This window comes from Poecile atricapillus, chromosome 19, assembly GCF_030490865.1.
Source record: "Poecile atricapillus isolate bPoeAtr1 chromosome 19, bPoeAtr1.hap1, whole genome shotgun sequence".
NCBI lineage: Eukaryota > Metazoa > Chordata > Aves > Passeriformes > Paridae > Poecile > Poecile atricapillus.
Window position 1 is genome coordinate 8,848,676 of NC_081267.1, and position 21,529 is coordinate 8,870,204.

General features: G+C 52.9%; 1 pseudogene; it reads left to right on the plus strand.

The window, feature by feature from the left end:
• The first annotated feature begins 8,783 nt into the window (after window positions 1-8,783).
• LOC131586344 (zinc finger protein 239-like) lies at window positions 8,784-20,064 on the plus strand (annotated as a pseudogene).
• Window positions 20,065-21,529: the final 1,465 nt, after the last annotated feature.

Sequence of the window (21,529 nt, forward strand, 5' to 3'; positions counted from 1 at the left end):
CCAGGGTGCTGGGGCCAATTGCTTCCCAGTCAGGCTCCTGGAGCAGCAGGGGCTTTTCAGAGCCCAGCCAGAAATGAGCCCTGAAGCAGCAGCTCTGCAGTGCTGGCCACCAGGCCGGGGTGCCAAGGGAGCCTTCTGGCCATGGCCTGGAAGCAGCTGCTGCTGACAAGGTGCCTTTGGTGCCTCAGGCTGTCCCTGGCACAGCTCCCAGCACGGCACTCTGCACTTGTGCCCGAGCCTTTCCCTGGGTTGGGGCTGGCCTGGGGCTTTTCCTGCAGCAGGATCTGCCCTGGCCATGGCACAGGAAAGGCAGTTCCTGCTGGAGCAGGAGGCTGTGCCTGGAATGGGCTCAAACAACTCCAGCAAGGCCCTGTTTACGTCAAAATTGCTTCCTAGAGCATTATAGTCTAATAATTGTTATAGCTCCTTTACTGTTGAGTAAATAACTCTTTTTCTTTATTTACTCTGTGGTGTAAATAAATCATCTTCAGAATCAGTCACAGTGGTATTTATATAAATATATCTGATATTCCATTGTTAATCATGTGGGACAAATTGCATTACGGTTCAATTCTACATGTCCAATATTTACACATAAACCTCTGACAAACTCGGGCTGGGATTGAATCCAGCTGCTCCCAGTCTCCTCTCTTAGAAGGAATTTAAAATCTAGGTGACTTGGAGGAGTTTGAGGATCCATGGTGGCTGTTTGGTGTCATTTCTCCACCTCATGACTCAGCAGGAGTTTCTCCAAAAAAGAAATAAAGCTTTTGCCTGAAGCTCCCACTCTGCCCATGACAGGAAGCCCTGGGAGTGTCTGTGACATCCCGGCTCTTTGGCAGCCTGGGGACTCCTGGGATGTCACCGTGGAATTGCTGGGACTGCGTCTGACCACACGGCTCTTCAGCATCCCCAGAAACCCCTGGGAGGTCTCTGTGGAGCCCCTGTCTGTGCCTGTGACATTCCGGCTCTTGAACAGCCTGGAGACTCTTGGAATGTCCCCACGGAGCCCCACTGAGGGTAACAAATCTGATCCTTGGTAGACAACCATCACCACGACTTTTCACTATGGTCTGTTTCCATGGCAACCACAGCCCCCTGTTGCTATTATCTGTTTCCATGACAACCATCATCAGCCCCCTGTTGCTATGATCAGACCCTTGGCAGCTCCATGGAGACCCCATGCCAGGGGTGGTTGCCATGGACACCAGCTCAGGCCTGGAGCCAGAGCCTGTTGCCATGGCAACCATTTGCAGTCCCATCCCCAGGCTCCTGGGATCACAGAGCCACAGAATTGGCTGAGTTGGGAGGGAGCCATGGGGATCCTCCAGTCCAACTGCTGGCCCTGCACAGGACACCCCAACAATCCCAGCCTGGGCCTGGCAGCGCTGGCCAAACGCTGCGGGAGCTCAGCCAGCCCTGGAGCTGGGAGCCTTCCCTGGGGAGCCTGTTCAGTGCCCCAGCAGCCTCACGGGAAAAACCTTTTCCTCACATCCAGCCTAAACCTGCCCGCCTCAGCTCCAGCCGCTCCCTCCACTCCTGTCCCTGGGCACCAGAGGGAAGAGGTTCCTGCAGCCCCCAGCCAGGGACCCGCTCCCAAGGCTGCTGCCATGGCAACCAGGCCTGGCACCAGCTGGGATGCTCGGTTTCCATGGGCTGGGCTTCAGGAATGGGATTCCCCAATTTCCTGCTCCCGCTAAAACCGTGCTGCCGCTCTCTACCCTCCCGCCTCCCATGGAAAGCAGAAAAGGCAAAGATGCTGCACTGGGATAAGAACAATTTATTGAGAAGAGCAACAGGATAAGGAACAAACAGGAACAGAAACAATTTAGATAACAGAAGGGATAGCAAAATTGATTCACAGGGAAGACTAAAATGCCACCAACTGGCTCTTCCTGGCCACATATTTCCTCCTGCCAAGAAACGACACTCTTCTCCTCTGGTGAGAGAGAGGGAGTCCTTTTCCTGCCCCTGGCAATGACCTGAGATGGGATTGAATATAATGACAGGGACATGGTCAGAGCCTCATGTTCTTTGATCTCACATCATGTCATTACCATGGGCAGGAAAAGGTACAGGTGTCTTCCCAGCGTGGATCCCAGGGAACATGGATCACCAGGTCTCTTCCCAACGTGGATCCTCCAAGGGGGAATGAAGCTGGAGCAGTGCACAAAGCTCTTCCTGCACTTGGGGCACTCGTAGGGCTTCCCTTACTGGTGCATCCGTTGGTGTCTGTTCAAGTTAGATTTGTCTGAGAAGCTCTTCCCACACAGGGGACACTCGTAGGGCTTCTCCCCAGTGTGGACGCGTTTGTGGGTATTGAGGCGGGAGCTGCAGCTGAAGCTCTTCCCACATTCCCCACATTCATAGGGCCTCTCCCCAGTGTGGATGCGCCAGTGGGTGACAAGGGTGGAGTTCTGCTTGAATCCCTCCCCACAGTCAGGGCAGCGGAAGGGGCTCTCATCCGTGTGAATCCGCTGGTGCACGAGGAGATTGGAGCTGCTGTGAAACCTCTTCCCACACTCAGGTCACTCATAGGGCCTCTCCCCAGTGTGGCTACGCTGGTGGATGATGAGTTGGGAGCTGCAGCTGAAGCCCTTCCCACATTCTCTACACTCGTAGGCCCATTCCCCAGTGTGGATCATCTGGTGGTGGATCAGGGTTTTCCTCTGGCTGAAGCTCTTCCCACACTCCAAACATTTGTAGGGCTTCTCCCCATCCTGAAGCTGCTCATGGACCACCAGCTCAGAGCCCCGGCTGGATCTCTGGCCACTTTCCCGGCACAGGGTGGGTCTTTCCTCCTCAGAGCACCCTGGGATTGGTTTGGAGCCCCTCCTCCTGCGGGATCTCTGCGGCTTTTCCTCCCCATTGGATTCCTGCACTGTGGAGCTGCTCAAAATGGTCTCTCCCATGAGGTTCTGCCGTGGGGATTTGTCCTCCCTGGTCTCCATCCTCAGCTCCTTGTCTGGGGGAGGAAGGACAAGGAGAGGATGGGATTTGCCTCCGTGCCAGAGGGAAGGGGAAGGAGATCCCCCCAGTGCGTCCCCGGCAGGACGGCGTCAGCAGCGGGGTTGTCCTGCAGCCGGGGGCCATGCTGGGCTGGGAGATGGAGCAGGAGAGAGGGGGAAAGGGGCACTGACTTCCTCCTCACCTGCCTGGGTGTCCTGGGGCATCTTCCTCTTCCCTGCAGCCTTCTCATCCATAGGGCCAAGGTTTGGGAATGAGAAATCCTGGTTTGGCAGAAAACAAGGAATGAGCAAAATTAGTTTGGAGGTCCCTCTGTTCAAGTCCCTCTCAAGAAGTCACCCCAGCGTCTGGGGTGTCTTGGTTTGTAAGGAAAGGTGTTTGCTAATAAAAGCAGAACCTCCATTGAAATGGATAAAAATGTAAAGCAACAACCTCCTCCTAATTATTATAATCTTGATATCAAAGCCCTCTCAGATAAAGATATAGGAATAGGAATAATAGTTGTTTTCTAGAAAGGAAATTGAAAATGCAGCACTACAAAGAAAAAAACAACAAAAAAACAACACTCTGAGAGAGTCAGTATACAACTGGACACCCTGTAGGTCAGGACGCTGGTAGCAGTCCGATAAAATGGTGGCTGCAGTCCTCCTGGAGTGACAGATATGGTTCTGTTTTATCAGTGATCCCGTAGAAGGGTGTAGCTTACCTCTGAAGTTCCGGTGCTGTAGATGGGTCTGGTCTATCCTCTGGGAATCCAGTGGAGAAAGACTGCCTGTGGTGCTCTGATGCTCTAATTATATCCAGTCAGGAATGCTTGGCTCCTCCCCCTGGGTGGAGCATCTCACAATGGGATGATGTCATTTTATCAGTCCTGCAGTGAGACTCAATGGCCCATTAACAGAAGATATCCTCCTGGAGAGAGGATGGGTGGTGGAAGAGATAAAGAACACTGCCCCACCTGGTTTTAACAGCTGGCCCATTAACAGAAGACATCCCCCAGTTATGAGGGATGGGGCATGAAAGAGATAAAGAAAACTGCTCTACCAGGTTTTAACAGATGGTGATAGAATACATACTTTTGGTTACATCTTGCATTTCAGCCCAAGACATTGGGTCCATAAAAATTTCACACCACAAAAATTCACCCCCAAAAATGCCTTCCAGGAGTTCCCCATCTCTGTTCTCTCCCTTTTGGTGTTCAGGGGTTCCTCCCTGTCCCAGCTCCTGAGGGTCACGTGTGTATGGGGGTCCCCTGTCTACTCAGTCCCTGCCCTGCCCAGGCTGCTGGGAGTGCCAGGAATCTAAAAAGTTTCCCCCATTTCCACCTAAACACTTTGGGATGCTGGAAGTTTTTTGGGTTCCGGTGTCACTTCTCCCCTTATTCTCTGCTTTGGTGTGCAGGGGGTCCGTGGAGACTCCCCTGCCCCTTTCCAGGCTGTTGAGAGTCCCATGAATCACAGTGCTCGCCCTCTCTGGGGTCCCCACTTTGGGGTCCTGGTGGTCACAGGGCTCTGCTCCTCCAGGCTGCCTCTGCCCGCAGCTACCACTGGGAACCCCCAATGTCCCCCCAAAGGACATTTTCTACTCAGCTTTGGAGTTCTTCATTCTCCAAACATCCCGCCCAAAAAAACCCAACTCAGGGACCCCCCCAGAATATCTGGGCCGAGCTCCCCCTCCCTGGTCACCTCTGGGATGGGCGTGATGATCCCATGGGTGGGGGGCTGTGAATTCAGGGAGTGCTCAATTGGGATATACTGGGAGTGACTGAGATCATACTGGGATAACAAGCACTTGACTGGGATTACTGGGAGTGTCTGGGAATGGCTATGGACATGCTGAGGGCAACTGGGATGTACTGGAAGTGTCCATAACCGTACTGGGGATGACTGGGAACACGCTGGGAACAATGGGAACCATGCTGAGGACAACTGGGAGCCCATGCTAACAACAACTGGGAGCGAGTGTGATCGACTGGGTCTACACTGGGGGCAATTGGGCATCACTGAGACCATGCTTGGAGCGGCTGAGATCATCTGGGGAGGGATTGGCACTATACTGGGGGCAACTGGGTGCAACTGGAATCACACTGGGAGGAACAGGGAGTAACTGGAACCATGCTGAGGGCAACTGGCATCCTACTGGGATCACAGTGGGAGCAGCTTGGCCATCCTAGGCAAGACTGGGACCATACTGGCAGCAACTGGGACTGCACTCAGGGTGACTGGGAGTGGCTGGGAGCAACTGGGATCAGGTTTGAAGCACCTGAAGAGTGACTAGGAGCAACTGGGATAGACTGGGAGAGACTGAAACCACAGTGCAGGTAAATGGGAGCAACTGGAACCACACTGGATAATCCTGGGAGCAGCTGTGCCCATGCTGGGGTCATACTGGGATCCTAGCGGAACTAACTGGTATCATATTGGGAGTGACTCAAAAGGGGCTGGCTGGGACTGGAACCATGCTGGAGGTGACTGGGAGCAACTGGGCCCACCCTGGGAGTGACAGGGAGTCACTCTGGCCATGACTGGAATCATGCTGGGAGGATCTGGGAGGGACTGGGCTCATAGTGGGGGTGACTACGTGCACCAGCTCTTACTGGGAGTGACTGCAATTGTAGTGGGAGTGACTGGGATCATCCTGAAAGTGTTTTTCTGTAGATCTTCTGTCTTTCTGGTCTCTTTTTCTTCTCCTTCTTATCCTACGTACCTGGAACATTTTTGGATACCTTAATGTTACCAAAAACCTTAAGGGTTAACACTTTTTAGGTTAAATTAACTAAGTTTGCAAAGTTAATGCTAGGGTAAGCGTTTTATGTTCAGTTGGGTGTTGTATTAAACCCTTTGCCAAAATTCCTTGATTGTCTATATTTTGCCAGTTAAATTTTGTGTCATTTTGACCTCTTAGCTCAGTTGTTAGAGAATGGTGCCAGTATCACCGAGGCTGTGGGTTCAATCCTTTCAGGACTGAAATCCTGTCAGGCCATTCACCTAAGAGCTTGACTTGATGATCCTTGTGGGTCCCTTCCTACCAAGAATATTCTTTACATCGGTCCATCTTGAGAAGATCTGCTTGGTGTTTCTCCTGTGCACCAAACTCAAGCAGAGGAACCTTTGGTTACCACCAGCATTGAAGTGTTCTGGGGTGTTACAGCCCTGCAGGCTCACAGTGACCTCTTGTTTCCATAAGGCCCCAGAGTGTCCCACTGGTCCCTTGGTTCCATGGGTCCAAGAGTGCCACAATGATCCCCGTGATTCCACAACTTCCCATGGTGTCACTCTGGCCCCTTGGTTCCATAAGGATCTGGAGTGTCACACAGGTTTATGGCATTTGTCCTTGCTGCCCCTCACATCCCACTGCCCCACAAAGAGCCCCAAGCCACCCGTGAGGGACAGGCCCTGCTGTGCCAGGCCTGGGCTCAGGGCTTGGCCTTTCTGCTTCCTCCAACCCAGCCAGGGCTTGCTCAGCATTGCAGTTCCCTGCTCAGAGCCTTTGGCTCCCGGCAATCCTGGCCTCCAGGATCTGCTCTCACCAGTCCCTGGGGAGCCTTTGGCAGTCCCTGCCCTCAGTGGGGCTGATTGAAGCTCCAAGGGACTTGGAGTTTTGCCTCTGACTCCTTGAACAGCTTCTTCAGCCTGAAGAAGGGACAAAGGAGGATCAGAGAAAGGAGAAGGTAGCACGAGGTCAAGCACTCCCTGAATTCACAGGTCCCCACCTGTGGGATCATCACCCCCATCCCACATTTGACCAGGGAGGGGGAGCTTGGCCCAGATATCCCGGGGGGCCCTTCTTGGTTTGTGTTTTTTGGGGGGAATGTTTGGAGAATGAAGAACTCCAAAGGTGAGTGGAAAATGCCCCTTGGAGGGATAGTGGAGGGTCCCAGCATCCCTAAGTGGGGTGATAGAAACACGGGAAGTTTCCAGATTCCTGGCACTCCCAGCAGTCAGAAGAGGTCAGGGACCAAGTAGACAGGGGACCCACAGTACATGTGTTACCCCCAGCAGCTGGGACAGGGAGGAACCCCGGAACAGCAAAGGAGGGAGACCAGACATGGGGAAGTCCTGGGAGGCATTTTCAGGGCTGAATCTTGGTGTTTGGGAGGGTTTTATGGACCCCATGTCTTGGGTTGCAGTGCAAAATGTAAACAAAATTATGTATTCTTTCACCATCTGTTAAAACCTGGTAGAGCAGTTTTCCTTGTCCCTTTCATGATCCATCCCTCATATCCGGGGGATGTCTTCTGTTAATGGGCCAGCTGTTAAAACCAGGTGGGGCAGTGTTCTTTATCTCTTTCACCACCCATCCTCCCTCCAGGGGGATATCTCCTGTTAATGGGCCATTGAGTCTCACTGCAGGACTGATAAAATGACATCATCCCATTGTGAGATGCTCCACCCAGGGGGAGGAGCCAAGCATTCCTGACTGGATATAATTAGAGCATCAGAGCACCACAGGCAGTCTTTCTCCACTGGATTCCCAGAGGATAGACCAGACCCATCTACAGCACCGGAACTTCAGAGGTAAGCTACACCCTTCTACGGGATCACTGATAAAACAGAACCATATCTGTCACTCCAGGAGGACTGCAGCCACCATTTTATCGGACTGCTACCAGCGTCCTGACCTACAGGGTGTCCAGTTGTATACTGACTCTCTCAGAGTGTTGTTTTTTTGTTGTTTTTTTCTTTGTAGTGCTGCATTTTCAATTTCCTTTCTAGAAAACAACTATTATTCCTATTCCTATATCTTTATCTGAGAGGGCTTTGATATCAAGATTATAATAATTAGGAGGGGGTTGTTGCTTTACATTTTTATCCATTTCAATGGAGGTTCTGCTTTTATTAGCAAACACCTTTCCTTACAAACCAAGACACCCCAGACGCTGGGGTGACTTCTTGAGAGGGACTTGAACAGAGGGACCTCCAAACTAATTTTGCTCATTCCTTGTTTTCTGCCAAACCAGGATTTCTCATTCCCAAACCTTGGCCCTATGGATGAGAAGGCTGCAGGGAAGAGGAAGATGCCCCAGGACACCCAGGCAGGTGAGGAGGAAGTCAGTGCCCCTTTCCCCCTCTCTCCTGCTCCATCTCCCAGCCCAGCCTGGCCCCCGGCTGCAGGACAACCCCGCTGCCGACGCCGTCCTGCCGGGGACGCACTGGGGGGAATCTCCTTCCCCTTCCCTCTGGCACAGAGGCAAATCCCATCCTCTCCTTGTCCTTCCTCCCCCAGACAAGAAGCTGAGGATGGAGACCAGGGAGGACAAATCCCCACGGCAGAACCTCATGGGAGAGGCCATTTTGAGCAGCTCCACAGTGCAGGAATCCAATGGGGAGGAAAAGCCGCAGAGATCCCGCAGGAGGAGGGGCTCCAAACCCATCCCAAGGTGCTCTGAGGAGGAAAGACCCACCCTGTGCCAGGAAAGTGGCCAGAGATCCAGCCGGGGCTCTGAGCTGGTGGTCCATGAGCAGCTTCAGGATGGGGAGAAGCCCTACAAGTGCTTGGAGTGTGGGAAGAGCTTCAGCCAGAGGAAAACCCTGATCCACCACCAGATGATCCACACTGGGGAATGGGCCTACGAGTGTGGGGAATGTGGAAAGGGCTTCAGCTGCAGCTCCCAACTCATCATCCACCAGCGTAGCCACACTGGGGAGAGGCCCTATGAGTGTCCTGAGTGTGGGAACAGGTTTCACAGCAGCTCCAATCTCCTCGTGCACCAGCGGATTCACACGGATGAGAGGCCCTTCCGCTGCCCTGACTGTGGGGAGGGATTCAAGCAGAACTCCACCCTTGTCACCCACTGGCGCATCCACACTGGGGAGATGTCGGAGAAGGGAGACGCAGACACCAGGTGGTCGTCAAGCAAATCTCGTTTATTGATCATTACACTCGTGTTTAAATACATGATTTAATTAGCTCATACATATTGCAAAAGTATAGCTCATCATTGGTTATTCTGCTATCTACGACACTGCGAAACATAGCTATGTGCTTCTGCATTCTTGCGGTTACCAGACCGTCCCTGGTCCTTCTTTTTCGTTCTGTTTACCACATTCTTCTTCTCCTCCCCATATCTCAAGGGCAATCCGTCCTTGAGACTTTCTCTGCACTAGTTATGTTTTATCTCTAGCAAGTTTGTACAGTCATGGCCTTTCTCGCCTAACCATTCTGCCACAAAAGTCTCCACAGGGAGAGGCCCTACGAGTGTGGGGAATGTGGGAAGAGCTTCAGCTGCAGCTCCCGCCTCAATACCCACAAACGCGTCCACACTGGGGAGAGGCCCTACGAGTGTCCCCTGTGTGGGAAGAGCTTCTCAGACAAATCTAACTTGACCAGACACCAACGGAGGCACTGGTAAGGGAAGCCCTGCGAGTGCTCCAAGTGCAGGAAGAGCTTTGTGCACTGCTTCAGCTTCATCCCCACTTGGAGGATCCTCGTTGGGAAGAGACCTGGTGATCCATGTTCCCTGGGATCCATGCTGGGAAGACACCTGTACCTTTTCCTACCCGTGGCAATGTCATGATGTGGGATCAAGGAATGTGAGAGTCTGACCATGGCCCTGTCATTATATTCAATCCCATCTCAGGTCATTGGCAGGGGCAGGAAAAGACTCCCTCTCTCTCACCAGAGGAGAAGGGTGTCCTTTCCAGGCAGGAGGAAATACATGGTCAGGAAAAAACAGTCAGTGGTGTTTTAGTTTTCCCTGTAAATAATTTGTCTTATCCCTTCTGTTATCTAAATTGTTTCTGTTCCTGTTTGTTCCTTATCCTGTTGCTCTTCTCAATAAATTGTTCTTATCCCAGCACGGGTTCTTTGCCTTTTGTGCTTTCCATGGGAGGTGGGAGGGAAGAGAGCGGCGATGCAGTTTTAGCGGGAGTAGGAAATTGGGGAATGCCTTTCCTGAAGCCCAGCCCATGGAAACCGATCATCCCAGCTGGTGCCAGGCCTGGTTGCCATGGGCAGCAGCCTTGGGAGCGGGTCCCTGGCTGGGGGCTGTGGGAACCTCTTCCCTCTGGTGCCCAGGGACAGGAGTGGAGGGAGCGGCTGGAGCTGAGGCGGGCAGGTTTAGGCTGGATGTGAGGAAAAGGTTTTTCCCGCGAGGCTGCTGGGGCACTGAACAGGCTCCCCAGGGAAGGCTCCCAGCTCCAGGGCTGGCTGAGCTCCAGCAGCGTTTGGCCAGCGCTGCCAGGCCCAGGCTGGGATTGTTGGGGTGTCCTGTGCAGGGCCAGCAGTTGGACTGGAGGATCCCCATGGGTCCCTCCCAACTCAGCCAATTCTGTGGCTCTGTGATCCCAGGAGCCTGGGGATGGGACTGCAAATGGTTGCCATGGCAATGGACTCTGGCTTCAGGCCTGAGCTGGTGTCCATGGCAACCACCCCTGGCATGGGGTCTCCATGGAGCTGCCAAGGGACTGACCATAGCAACAGGAGGCTGGTTATGGTTGCCATGGAAACAGACCATAACAATGGGGCAGATGTTGCCATGGGAACAGACCACAGCAGAGAGACAGCTCTGGCCAGGAGCAGCACCTGAGCACAGCCCAGCAGGGCTGGGGCCCTGCCAGGGCAGCTCAGGGACACGAGCAGGCCCAGACAGAGCTCCCAGGGGCTCAGCACTGGCAGGGGCTGTGGGATGTCCCAGAGGGGGCTGTGTCACAGCAGCACCTCTGTGGCTGTGTCCTGGAGCCCCAGAGCAGCTGTGATGTCAGAAAGGGGCTGTGTGACAGCTCCGAGTGGGTTGTGTGAGGTCACTGTGCAGCTATGGCATCATAGAGGGGACTGTGTGACATCATTGAGAAAGCTGTGACATCATGACATGGCTGTATGACATCATAGCGCCACGTGTGACATTGGCGGGCAGCAAAGAGTGGCGCCAATGGCGGGGCCGGAGGCGGCTCTGGGGGCGGGGCCGGGGCTGTGGGCAGGGCCGCAGCGGAGCAGCGCGATGGCTTCAGCGCTGGGGCCGGGGGCGCTCCCGGGGGGCGGCGAGAGGTGAGGGGGACCCCCGGCACCGGGACTCTTTGATCGCCCATTCCGGAGCGCCGAGGGGCCCCTAAACCCCCATTCCTGGGTGCTGCCACCCCACTAAACCCCCATTCCCGGCCATGGGTTCCACCCTGCACCCCCTTATCCGGCACCAGGAACGCCTGCACCCCTTTCCCGGCCATCCCGCCTCCCGCAGCCCCCAGAGCCCCCTTCTCCTTGACCCATTTCCCTACTGGACCCCTATTCCTGCCTCTCCCAGCAGCCACCCCCTCCTTTCCTCAGCACTCAGGACACCCGGGACCCCTAATCCCAGCCATCCCGGCTTTCCCTGCCCTCTCCTGGCAATGGGGACACCCAGGACCCTTGGAGCTCCCTTTCCTGGATACAGGAACGCCCTGAACTCCAGCCATGCCACATCCAGCCAGCCCCAGCCTCCCCTCTTGTCAGTCCTGGCATCCCCAAATGCCCTTCCCGGCTCTCCCCGTTCCCCCTTTCCTTCAGCCGTGACCCCCCCGATCCCAAATCTCCAAATGTCCCCTCAGTTCTCCTCTCCCTGCGTTCCCTGCACGCGGCGCTGTCGGAGCCCGGCCCGGGCTTCCCGCAGTCCATGTCCATGGGGTCCCTGGCTGGGATCCCCTTCCAGCGCCACCGCAGCGAGCGGGGCCGGGCAGAGCCGCAGCCCCGGGGATGGCGGCCAGAGCCGAGCCGGGATCTTGGGATAGCCAGAGCTGGGATATTGGGATAGCCAGAGCTGGGATATTGGGATAGCCAGAGCTGGGATATTGGGATAACCAGAGCTGGGTTATTGGGATAGCCAGGGCTGGGATATTGGGATAGCCAGAGCTGGGATATTGGGATAGCCAGGGCTGGGATATTGGGATAGCCAGGGCTGGGATATTGGGATAGCCAGGGCTGGGATATTGGGATAGCCAGAGCTGGGATATTGGGATAGCCAGGGCTGGGATATTGGGATAGCCAGAGCTGGGATATTTGGATAGCCAGGGCCGGGATATTGCTGTTATAAATGCAATGGCAAAATAAGGTCAATAAAAAGCAATTTATTATAAAACAATTTAAGCACCTGTAACGAAAGAGAAAAACCACAATAAATAGGTCAGCGCAGCGCTGGGTGGACAGGGATCTATACCCAAAGGTATAGGTGTTCCCAAATCCACACCGTATGGGCTGCAGTCCGGGGTTCTTATAGGGGTTTTGTGCCCTTTGGCCAAAACTCTGAGCAGTCACTGTTCAACAAAGTGTCTTGATGGTTGGTTGAATGGATTTCCTGGAACCGGCGAACTGAATCAACAGACAGTGGGGCAGAGTCTCCTCATATGTAAAAAAGTCCTGGGTGTTCCTTGATTTCATCCTGGTTTGGGCCATCAGGACGGAGTGGTTGGCTCCGGGGTTGGGGCCATGAATATCTCGGCTGGGCTTCTTTCTTTGTCTAGTTTGATTGCTCCCCAACTGCAGCTTGTCAGGTTGGGTGTTCAGGTCCGGTGATGAGTATCTTGTCCGGGCTTGTTTTTTTTGTCCAGCCTGATGGCCTGTGTCCTGCTTATTCTTTTAGGCTGATGGGTGCTGGCTAGGATCATTATCCCAATGCCGGTAGAATTGTTATCTCTAAAATGGATGTTTGCGGCTGGATCTAGGGAGGAATCCTTGGCCACACTATATTTTATATTTTCTCATGTTATTATACTACAGATATATTTATTTAGGTCTTTACGAATTTTTATTCATAACTACATTTATTACATTGGGATAGCCAGGGCTAGGATATTGGGATAGCCAGAGCAGGGATATTGGGATAGCCAGAGCAGGGATATTGGGATAGCCAGAGCCGGGATCTTGGGATAGCCAGGGCTGGGATATTGGGATAGCCAGGGCTGGAATATTGGGATAGCCAGGGCTGGGATCTTGGGATAGCCAGAGCTGGGATCTTGGGATAGCCAGAGCTGGGATCTTGGGATAGCCAGAGCTGGGATATTGGGATAGCCAGGGCTGGAATATTGGGATAGCCAGGGCTGGGATATTGGGATAGCCAGGGCTGGAATATTGGGATAGCCAGGGCTGGAATATTGAGATAGCCAGGGCCGGCACAAGGAGCGGCACCGGCACGGGGCCAGCGGGGAGCTGCAGATGCTGCAGCAGCGGCACAGCCAGAGCGGGGCTGAGCGGGGGGAGCCGGGCCTGGGGGATCTGTGAGGCTGCGATGGCAACTGTGGCACCGCCATGGGGATCCCTGAGATCCTGGCTGAGGGATTAACAAATTCCCTGGCTCACAGCTGCAGGGAATGTCTCCGGAAATATGTCAGATATGGGCGGGAGGTGCTGGAGTGTAAAGGTGGGGAGGACAGAGTTCCCAGGGGATATGGGAATGGGAATGTGGGATCGGGGAGGGCAAAATTTGGGAACATTTGAATTCCCATGGAAATTCCATGGATGGATCTCAGACATCATCCCATTCCCACGGGACCTCCACGGATGGATCCAGCTGCTGTCCCATTCTGTAGATGGATCTCACTGCTATGCCATTCCCATGGAATTCCATGGGCAGATCTTCCTATCCCACTGCCATGGGAGCTCCAATCCGGTTCCCCCCAAACCCATCCTTGGGGACCCCCCCATGACCCACCCATCCACCCCAAACTCTTCCTGGGTCCCCCCTCATCCCCCCACAACGGGAATTCCTGGGAGTCCCCCCCGTGTCCCCTCCCCCAGGACTTTGGGGGTCCCACCCGTCCTGTCCGTGCACCCCCAGATTTCTTCCACAGCCCCCCTGTGATGGTGGAGGGTGGGGGCCGAGTGCTGGTGCCCCCCTGCCTGCAGCAGATCCAGTGGTGAGGGCAGTTTGGGGGGTCCCTCAGCATTTGGGGTCCCTGGGATTTGGGGTGACCCCCCGGGCCCCCCAGGATCTCCCTGAACACGCTGACGCTGCCCGTGCACAGTGAGAAGATTCAAACCCGGCACGGGGTCCCCAGCACTGCCACCCGCATTGCCCAGGTACCCCCAAACCTGCCGAGAACCCCCAAACCCCCCAGGACACCCCAACCTCCCCGGGATCCCAAACACATCCCTGGATGCTCCAAAAACTCCCCAAGACTGCAAAACCCCATACAGACATTGAGAAGGTTCATACCCGGCATGGGGTCCCTATCTGCATTGCCAGCAGGTTCCCCAAAACAACCCACCCCTAAAAATGTCACTTAAAGCCGTCATGATCCCCCCTCAAAAGGGGTTTGTGGAGCTGCGGCCTCACAAACACCCTAAAATGGGGAGGAAAAAACCCCTGTAGTGGTGGGATCCCCCCAAAAAAAACTGAAAAATAGAAAAACTCCTCTTGAGAGGGGCCTGAAGTCCCTGAAAGGCCCTGGAAGAGGGACAAGATCCCCTCCTCTGCTGGGGCCTCCCCGAGCCGGGAACTCTCCCGTTCCTGCACTCGGGGGAGCCCCGAACGACGGCGGCTCCTGGGCTGAGCCCCCCTCAGCCGGGGCTGCGGGGGGAACTGGGGGGGCTGGGACGGGGCTTGGGGGTCCTGGGGTGAACTGGGGGACCCTCAGTGCTCCCACCTCCCCCTGTTCCCCTGTCCCGCCCCGTTCCCATTGTTCCCCCAAACCTCCGCTGCCCCCAGCTCGGTTTGGGGGGGACCCAGCCCTTTCCCATCGTGTCCCGGCCCGGCCCCGCTCACCCGAGGGCTCCGAACCACGCCCAGGGACAGAGGAGGGACAGAGGAGGAGGAAGAGGAGGGACAGAGGAGGAGGAAGAGGAGGAGCAGGAGGAGGAAGAGCTGGAGCAGGCAGAGGAGGCTCCACGTGCGCTCCCCGCTCTCTGGATCTGCAGCTCCTTCGGGACCATCGCCCCCCATCCCGCAGGTGCCCGGGGAGGGGGAGCTCGCCCCAAATACCCCGGGGCTCCCTGGGTTTGGGGTTTTTGGGGGGGATGTTTGGGGATGGCAGGGCTCCAGAGCCGAGCCGCAGATGCCCCTCGGGGGGACCCCGGGGGTCCCCGGGAGGTGTTTTTGGGGGGTCCCGGTGGCGGCAGAGCCCCGGCAAAGGGGCCGGGGGGATGCGGGTCCGGCACGGCCGGGAAAGGGGTTCGGGGCTCCCGGTGCCGGCAGTGGCTGCTCCCAGCATTGCCCAGTTGCTCCCCCCTTTGGCTCCAGTTTCCTCTGCGCCCCACGATAAGCCAAATCACTCCCAGTCCTTCCCTATTAGAGTACAATTTGTCTCCATTTTATCCAAATGTTATCTCCATTTTTCCCTCATTTTTACTCTATTTTCCCCCAATTTTATCCCATTTTCCCTCATTTTTATCCAGTTTATCCCAAATTTTCCTTATTTTTATCCCAATTTATTCTTTATTTTTGCTCTATTTTTCCTTTATCTTATTTTCATATAATTTTTTCCCATTTTCCTCATTTTTTCCTGCATTTTCCCCTTTCTTATCTCATTTTTCCTCAATTTTTCCCAATTTTTCTGAATTTTTTTCTTATTTTTCCTCCATTTTTACTCAAATTTCCCCCGTGTTTTCCTATATTTTTCCAATTTTTTCCCCATTATTAATCTATTTTTATGCATTTCCTCATTCTACCCTCTTTTTGCTCCATTTTCCCCCATTTTTTTCCCCATGTTCTCTCCTGTTTTCCTCATTTTCTTCAATTTTTCACCCACTTTCACTTCATTTTTACCATTTTTATTCCCATTTTCCCTTCATTTTTCTCCCAGTCTCCCTCATTTTTTTCCCCATTTTTATCCTGGTTTTATCTCGTTTTCCCATCATTTTATCCCCATCTTCTTCCATTCCTTTCTCCCATTTTTCCCAATTTTTCACCCATTTCCATCTCATTTTTCCCTATTTTTATCCCATTTTTTCCCTATTATTGTCCCATTTTGGCTCCAATTTCCCCCATTTTTCCTCCATTTCCATCCTATTTTTCCCTATTTCCCCCTAATCTTCCCCATTTAATTATTCCAAAAAATTAATATTTTGGCAGGGAAAAATAGAAATTTTGGTGGGAAAAGAGGGTGTTTTGGGGGCAAAACTCCATGAATTTGAGTCACAGCTTTCCCATGATTTTTCCATGATTTTTCCATGATTTCTAGCCAGAAGGAGGAGTGGGATTCATCTGAACATTCTGGAAGCTGGAATAGGACCAGGCCATCTACCTTCCCAAAAATCTGGAGCAGCTCATCTGCAATTCCACCTTTCCCCATTCCCTGGATTCCCAGGTCTGGAAATTCTTTTACGACCTCCCAGGTAGGCAATTCCCAAAATTCCATGGAAAAATGAGATAGGGGGATTTCATCCTATTTTTTTCCTGATTTTCTCCATTATTTTCCCCAATTCTTTTCTTTCTTTTTTTTTAATTAATTTTCCTGATTTTTCCTGAATTTTTCCCAGTTTTTTCCTGATTTTTTTGTTTTTCCTGATTTTTCCCTCTTCCCAAAATTTTTTTGTCTTTTCCCCAACTTTTTCTCAAATTTTTCCATAATTTTTCTGGTTTTTCCCATTTTTTCCCAATTTTTTCCTTGTTTTTCCCATTTTTTTTCCTGATTTCCCCCAATTTTTTTCTTTTTTTTTTTCTGATTTTTTCCCTGTTTTTTTCCAGGTTTATTCCCTTTTTCTTATTTTTTTCCTGATTTTTCACAAATTTTTTCAGAATTTTTTTCACATATTTTTCAATTTTTTTTTCCTGATTTTTCCCTCTGATTTGTCCAAATACTTCCCTTTTTTTCCTATTTTTTCCTGATTTTTTCCTCTTTGTTTCCTTGATATTTCCTATTTTTTTCCCAATTTTTTTCCCAATTTTACAAAGTTTTTCCCCACTTTCTTGTACTCTTTTTTTTTCCTTGATTTTTCCCAATTTTTTCCCAGTCTTCTTCCTCTTTCTTTTCCTGATTTTTCCCTGGTTTTTTTCCCATTTTTTTTCCTAAACTGGATTTTCCCCAATTTTTCCAAGTTCTTTCCCAGTTTTTTTCCTGATTTCGCAAATATTCTTTCCAAATTTCCCTAGTTTTTAAATGACTTTTCCTTCTTTTCCTATTTTTTCCTGATTTTCTCCCCATTTTTTCTGACTTTTCCTGATTTTTCCCAGATTTTTTCCACTGTCTTTTCCTGATTTTTCCCCAATTTTTTCACATTTTTTTCCTTGAGTTTTCTCTTTTTTTCCCCAAAATTTTTTGTGGTTTTCCCCAAATTTTTCCCAATTTTTTCCTGATTTTTCCCTGATTTTTTTTGATTTCACCCTGATATTTTTCTGGTTTTCCCCTGAATTTTCCCTTCCATTTTCCTTGAATTTATCCTGGGCTTTTTTTCCATTTTTTCCCCAATTTTCCAGTTTCCTTCACACTCCCAGTCTAATCCCAGTCACTCCCAGTATGAGGCCAGTGGCCCCCAGTTGCTCCCTGTCAGTTCCAGTATGACCCCAGTAGCCTCCAGTGTGATCCCTGGGACTCCCTGTCTCTCCCAGTATATCCCAGTCAGCCCCAGCACACTCCCAGTCATTCCCACTTTTTCCCAGTCACTTTCAGCATGATCCCAGTTGCTCACAGCCACTCCCAGTCAATCCCAGTATGATTCCAGTCACCCTCAGTGGGATCCCAGTCTCAGCCAGCAGGGACCCAGCTGCTCCCAAGGTGATCCCAGTATGATCCCAGTTGAGTATGATCCCAGAATAGTTGCAATTCTTCCCAGTTCCTACCAGTATGATCCCAGTTGTCCCTGGAATAGTCCCAGTCCATCTCAGCATGGTCCAAATCACTCCCAGTTTCTCCCACTGTGGTTCCAGCTGCTCCCAGTATGGTCACAGGCACTCCCAGTATATTCCAGCTGCCCTCAGCATGCTTGTGCTCATTCCCAATCATTCCCAGTTACCCCAGTAAGGTTCCAGTTACCCCAGTACAAACCAGTCCCTGCCAGTGCTGCCACTCCTGGGATCCCCCAGCCCTCTCTGTGTTCCCCCCTCCCGCATCTCCCCAGAGGAGCCCCAAGGGCTGGCAGTCCCCAGCCAGGGTCCCCAGCCAGCCCCAGGTTGGATCTGCAGCCCCCAATTTTCCCAGTTTCCCTCTCCTTTTCCCCGGGCCAGGTTCCCCCCGTCCCCAGCGGGTGGGAGCAGCGGAGAGCCCCGCGCTGCCCATCCCGACCTGTCCCGGCTCCATCCCCGCTCCTGCCGTGGGCTGTGAGGGGTTTGGGAACGGGGCACCGAGGGTGTCACTGCTCCTGGGGGAGGAGGAGGAGGAGGGATGGAAGAGGAGGGATGAAGAAGGAGAGAGAGAAGGGATGGAAGTAGGAGAAGGAGGTGGGGTTAGGGAGGAAGAGGAGGAGGAAGGATGGAAGGGGAGGAGAGGGAGGAAGAGGAGGGACAAATGAGGATCAGGGAAAGGAGAAGGAACCACGAGGTCAAGCACTTCCTAAATTCACAGCCCCTCACCCGTGTGGGATCATCACCCCCATATTCCACAGGTGACTGGGGAGGGGGAGCTCAGCCCAGATATCCTGGGGGGTCCCTGGGTTGGATTTTTTCAGGGGGAATATTTAAGAATTAAGGACTGCAAAGCTGAGCGGAAAATCCTACTTGGGAGGACATTGGGGGGTCCCAGCATCCCTAAGTGGGGAGATGGAAACGGGGAACTTTTCAGATTCCTGGGAATCCCAGCAGCCTGGGGAGGGCAGGGATTGAGTAGGTGGGGAACCCTCAGTGCAAGCATGACCCCCAGCAGCTGGGACAGGGGGGAACCCCTGAACACCAAAGGGGAGAGACCAGAGATGGGGAACTCCTGGGAGGCATTTTCAGGGCTGAATCTTGGTGTTTGGGAGGTTTTTATGGACTCCAGATGTCCAGTGACTTCTAGAGATGGACTTGGACAGGAGGAACCCCTTAAGCCAATATGCTATGAACTGTATTTTTCCCCAAACCAGGATTTCTCATTCCCAAACCTTGACTGGATGGAGAAGGAGGCTGCGAGGAAGAGGAAGATGCCCCAGGACACCCAGGCAGGTGAGGAGGAAGTCAGTGCCCCTTTCCCCTTCCCTCCTGCTCCATCTCCCAGCCCAGCATGGCCCCCGGCTGCAGGACAACCCCGCTGCCGACGCCGTCCTGCCGGGGACGCACTGGGGGGATCTCCTTCCCCTTCCCTCTGGCACGGAGGCAAATCCCATCCTCTCCTTGTCCTTCCTCCCCCAGACAAGGAGCTGAGGATGGAGACCAGGGAGGACAAATCCCCGCAGCAGAACCTCGTGGAAGAGGCCGTTTTGAGCAGCTCCACAGAGGAGGAATCCAATGGGGAGGAAAATCCCCAGAGATCCCACAGGAGGAGGGGCTTCAAACCCATCCCAGGGTGCTCTGAGGAGGAAAGACCCACCCTGTGCCAGGAAGGCGGCTGGAGATCCAGCCAGGGCTCTGAGCTGGTAGTCCATGAGCAGCTTCAGGATGGGGAGAAGCCCTACAAGTGCTTGGAGTGTGGGAAGAGCTTCAGCCAGAGGAATACCCTGATCTGCCACCAGATGATCCACACTGGGGAATGGCCCTATCAGTGTGGGAAATGTGGGAAGGGCTTCAGCTTCAACTCCCAGCTCATCACCCACCAGCGCATCCACACTGGGGAGAGGCCCTACGAGTGTCCCGAGTGTGGGAAGAGGTTTCACAGCAGCTCCAATCTCGTCCTGCACCAGCGGATTCACACGGATGAGAGGCCCTTCCGCTGCCCTGACTGTGGGGAGGGCTTCAAGTACAACTGCAACCTCATCACCCACCGGCGCATCCACACTGGGGAGAGGCCCTATGAGTGTGGGGAATGTGGGAAGAGCTTCAGCCACAGGTCCAAACTGATCATCCACCAGATGATCCACACTGGGGAGAGGCCCTATGAGTGTCCCGAGTGTGGGAAGAGGTTTCAGACCAGCTCAGATCTCCTCAGGCACCAGCGGATTCACACGGATGAGAGGCCCTTCCGCTGCCCTGACTGCAGGAAGGGCTTCAAGCACAACTCCCACCTCATCACCCACCGGCGCATCCACACTGGGGAGAGGCCCTACGAGTGTCCCCAGTGTGGGAAGAGCTTCTCCAGGAGCTCTAACTTGACCCAACACCAGCGGAGGCACCGGTAAGGGAAGCCCTGCGAGTGCCCCAAGTGCAGGAAGAGCTTTGTGCACTGCTCCAGCTCCATCCCCCATCAGAGGACCCACGTTGGGCAGAGCCCTGATGACCCACGTTCCCTGTGATCTGCGTTTTGAGGACACTGGGTTGGTTGTAATTTTCTTTTGTTCCGATTATCTTTTGATTCATCTTCATTCCTTTAAAACAGACAAAATTGGGGTAAAAGTCTACAAATTCATCAAAGGCATCTAGAGCCTCACATTTTACTAGTGCTTCAAGGTAATCTGGTATTCAGGGAAATACTTAGGGGTTGTGGGTGTATTTGGTGTAGTTTTCTCCATTTCTTGGCACTCAAAGCAACGAGAGTTTGAACTGTGATCTCAAAACCACTCAATGCCACTGAAAACTGCACAGTCCCACTCAAAACTATTGGATTCCACAGCCCCTCAGGGTGTGATGCCTCAAGTTTTAGCTTTCATATCTTTCATATTTTACACTGTCTAGGTTTGTATTTTTGAACTTCCTGTTAAGTGTTAGTGAGCTCTCTTCACAGAGTAGGTAGACAATTTCTACCTTGATACTAAGGGCAGCTGTTACAAGTTTCAGGCCCAAAAGCATAAACAAGGGTGGACTGAAGAGAAAAAACAAGAAGGACAGGACTTCATCATCTGAAGCTGTAATTGAACAATGAACCTCAATATGCAGATGGACCTAAACTTCTAAAAATGTGAGACCTCATGATGAGTTGTCTATTTTTGTGACCATTTCTGGTCCATCTTGGGTGTAGCCCTGGCCAGGTTCTTGCACTGCCCAAGGCGTATCCTTTAAGGCCTTTTAATAAACTTTATTCTTAACTGTCCAGCCTCTGTTTTAGATCAGCCTTCTGAAGGCATCAGGTGGAATGGGGTTGGAAGGGGATTGGGTGAAGTGGGACGCAAATCAGGAGGGGTGAGATGGGCATTGGGTGGGGCAGGATGGGTGTGATGGAGTTTGGGAGGTGTGAAATGGGGGAAATAGGGCTTGAGAATGGGGTCTTGATGTCCAGCAGGAATGGGATGGGTTGAGGTTTGGATTGGGGAGGTGGGGTGGGGTCTGGAATGAGACAGACAAAGTTTGGGGATGGTGAAGGGAGGGGAAACCCGTTAGTGAGTTTTGGATATTCCATGTTCCCAACGAGATTTTAAGGTATCTCACATTTCTCAGGAGGTTTTGGGGCACTCCCCAGCTCTTGGGGTGTTCCTGAGAGCAGCTCCATGGAGCTCCATTGCCAGGGGTGGTTGCCATGGGCACAATCTCAGAGCTGTAGCCAGAGTGCGTTGCCTCGGTGCTGGAGAGCAGAGAAATGATGAACAGCCCCAGACATCTCCAGGGTGTGTTTGGGGGGCAGAGCAAGTTCTGCCTAGGTGGGGCAGTCACTGCCCCAGCCCAGCCACTGCAGCCTCTGCTCCAGCCCCAAAGTGGCTGCCAAGCCCCTGGCACCCCAAA